Source organism: Triticum urartu, chromosome 6A, assembly GCF_056163025.1.
Source record: "Triticum urartu cultivar PI428250 chromosome 6A, HENAU_Tu73, whole genome shotgun sequence".
Taxonomy (NCBI): Eukaryota; Viridiplantae; Streptophyta; class Magnoliopsida; order Poales; family Poaceae; genus Triticum; species Triticum urartu.
Window position 1 is genome coordinate 6,860,560 of NC_141878.1, and position 3,958 is coordinate 6,864,517.

General features: G+C 42.0%; 1 pseudogene; it reads left to right on the forward strand.

Moving 5' to 3' along the window:
• Positions 1-418: 418 nt before the first annotated feature.
• Positions 419-3,653, forward strand: LOC147963053 (protein FAR1-RELATED SEQUENCE 5-like; annotated as a pseudogene).
• Positions 3,654-3,958: the final 305 nt, after the last annotated feature.

The window sequence follows — 3,958 nt, forward strand, 5'->3', positions numbered from 1 at the left end:
TGCGATCACTGAGAGTTGGCCGCTACACTCGTAAAAGTGCGTGGATTCGCTTCCAGATCTAACATCACCTGGCCTTTTCAGTTGTAGCCGGAGATCCATCTTTAAATCATAATGATATTTTACGGAAGAAAATTTCGTGGACACCGGCTGCAAAGCCCATCCTGTGCGTACCCCTGCCCAGATTCGTCCACGTGTCCCTTCCTTACATCCGACCGTCGTCGTTCGTTCCGATCCGTTCGCTCCTTCCGTCGGCTCGGGAGCGCTCGCTCGGCTCCAAATACGTGCGATCCCGGCTCCCTGGGCTCCGCTCGGCTGCAAAAACTACAGGCAATCAGCTCCCGTCGTTATGCCTTTTCAATTAGATACGCATACTTGTGATTGATAGCATCTGCTTCCCTTGAATAGCGGCGATCTGATCATGGCAGATGAGACTGGTGGCGGCCAAGGGAACCCTGGTCCGGCACTCACTCCGCCAGGGGAGAGCACAACTATGTTTGCCTCACGCCCAAACGCATCATCATCCTCTCCTTTGCATGGCCGCATCAGCCTAGAAGGATATTCATGGCCGCCGCAGTTTGAAGCTGCAGTACCGTCGAGAAGGACGGGAGCGGCCATGATGGACCATGGTGGCACTGCCGACGACTTGTCCCGCATAAATCTCGCGGATGAGAATGGTTGTGCGCACGCCATGAACTTGCAGGCCCCACACGTCATGTCAGGAGGAGTCCGGGAGGATACGACCACCGCCATGATAGGAGAAGGAGGTCAGCAGGGCGACGGGGTCGCCGGTGTAGAGCAAAGAATGCAGGTACGGGTTGAAAAGCGATATCCTATTCAGACAGTCGGCATAAGATCATCGTACTCTAGTACTGTACTATGCACTGATTACTTGGCAAATGACTGCTCAAAATTAATATGTGTTCTTCAGTAAGCTTAGGAAAACAAATTCACAAAGTGCATGAGAAAAACATTTTCCCACATCACATTATGGTAATATAAATTTAACTCTGGACTCATTGTATGGCAGGCGATTGATAAAGTTGGACAAACGTTGATTGTTCCAAAAGTTGGATTGGCTTTCGATTCAGAGGACAGCACTTATGGTATGTACAACGCATATGCCGCCAAGGTTGGGTTCAGTGTCAGAAAAAGTCACACAAAGCGATGAGGTGATAAAAGTATATCTCAAAAATATATAGTTTAACGAAGGCCATCGAGATACCCAATCATCTAAGGACACTACAAGGACAGGTTGTGAGGCTCGTATTCAGTTTAGTGTCAACAAGGATGGTATTTGGACAGTGCAAAAGCTTATAACCGAGCACAATCATTATCTTGCTAGTCCCAATAAGGTGCACAAGCTGAGGTCCCACAGACGTGTTATAAAAGCAGATAGACATCTAAGTGGCCAGATACGGGAAGCCGGGATGAAGCCATCCCAGGTATATGACTTTATGGTAGCATTTTACGGAGGACCCGACAAAGTACCATTCTCAAAGATGGACTGCAATAATGAGATTGGTCGCGAGCGCAAGAAGTATTTAGAATCAAATGATGCACAGACACTGTTGGAATACTTGAAAAATAAGCAAAGAGAGGATCCTACATTTTTTATGCCATTCAGATAGATCAAGTTGATGGCAAGATAGCTAATTTCTTTTGGGCAGATGGTCAGTCTATCATGGATTACACATGTTTTGGGGATGCTGTATCATTTGATACCACTTTTCAGACTAACAAGTTTGAAATGCCTTTTGCTCCATTCGTTGGTACCAACCATCACAAGCAGACAGTAATTTTTGATGCCGCGCTGATATTTAATGAGAGTATCGATTCATTTGTTTGGCTCTTTAAAGCATTTTTAACAGCGATGTCAGGCAAGCATCCGAGCACTATTTTCACTGATCAGGACAAGGCCATGGACGGAGCAATTGCATATGTGTTCCCAAATACAAGTCATCGGCTTTGTTTGTGGCACATTTATCTTAATGCTGCAAAACATCATGGGCATGTAATTCATGAGCATCCTGAGAAGTTTTTACCTGATTTTAAGAAATGTGTCTATGAAGATAGGTCAGAATTTTACTTCAATAAAAAATGGTTTGAATTGTTGGATCAATACAACCTTGAGGACAATGAATGGATGAAAAGGCTGTATGAGTTGAGGGAAAAGTGGGCTGCTGTCTATCGTGACTCTTTTACAGCTGATTTGAACTCGACTCAAAGGAGTGAAGGTATGAATAATGTATTCAAGCAAAGATTTCGTAGGAGACTTGGTCTTTCAGAACTCCTTGTAGAATGTGAGAAGGTTTCTGGAAGTCTTCGTGAAAATGAGTTGGATGCAGATTTTAGTTCGCGTCGAAAGAAACCTGTTGCTTACAGTCCAAATTTTCCTTTTCTAAAGACCGCATCTGAATCATATACAAGGCGAATGTATTCAGAATTTGAAACAGAATTCAAAAGCCAATTTTCATTCTCTTGTAAACTATTACAAACCGACGGTCCGGTGTTGACATATATGGTCACACATATGAACAGCGAGCATGGAGCAAAAGTTACATTCAATACCACGGACACAACTATTACATGTTGTTGCAGAAAGTTCGAATCCATAGGTATATATACAGAATTTATGATGCAATTTGCTCTGTAATACAACTTGATGAAATATGACATCCATATCTTGCAGGTATATTGTGCAAGCATGCATTCAAAGTCTTCAATATGTGATGTTTTCATTTTGCCACCACAATATATACTAGGAAGATGGACAAAATATGCGAAAAGAGGATTTTATGTTGAAAAACAAGGATCCGAGGAGGAAAGCTTGAAAACACAAGCTGCACGTATCTCAAGGAAGGCTACATCAGTTGCATTGAAGTGTACTCGGTCAAAACAACTTCTTGATGATTTCGAGAAAGCTATAGATAAGTTAGACTTGGAAGCAGATAACAATCTTAGCAAGATGGAGGAAAAATCCAGCGAGGTTCCGCTAGTTTCGGCTGAGTGTGCTACAAACACAATAAATGGTACAATATCATTCAGAGTTCCTCAGGTGGTGAAAGGCGCAAAGCGTAAACGGGCAACCATCTCCCTCGAAAAAAAGAAAGGGAAGAAAAATAAATGTGCTAAAAAGAAAGGTACCGATCCTACCCATTCTAGCAAGCCTTTTCCATTCTATACTTCTATTGTTAATCCTTTTACTTTTCTTTCAATTCATATGTCTGACTTTAGGAGAAAATCGAAAAAATGTAGTACAAAATAGGGATGGCGGCATTGATCCGAAGGAAATGATGGTAAACCATTTGACTCAGAGTCAGTATCCCCTTTTCATATTTGACTTGCATGTTTTATGAACAATTTCATATTCTATGATACAGGATGTGAATGCTGGTAGTATTGACATTACTAATACCATGCCAAAATTTTCAAATGATGTCTATGGGCGAGGGCGATCTTCGATCATGGCTGCACCATTGATCCAAGGCAGATACGCTAATGCCACAATGCTAACCTTTGCAAATGATGTGTATGGGCAACCTTCAACAATGTCTGCTCCATCTATCCAAGGAGGATTTACAAGTCTTTTACTTGGGGTTGAGCAGGATGCCACATTGTCCTCGGTTGCTAGAAAGTTACGTTTTGATGATTAGTATTACGGGCAGCCTATAAGGAGTACAATTTTTTTGATGTCATTTGGTGTATCTATGAATTATAATTGATGCACTGTAGTAGACTGAATTTTGTCTTCATTTAGAATGTTTGGGTATAATTTTGTACTACACTGAGTATGGTTTTTCATCATTTCTGCATTTCTGTGAGATTGCATTGATTATGTGACAGAATGTGTTAAGTGTTAAATCTTCAAGGCCGAGCACCTGCGATAGTTTCAGATTTTCAGACCTCTGATTTAAATCTTCGAGGTCGAGCACCTCATTCATATATATCTTAGATGAAA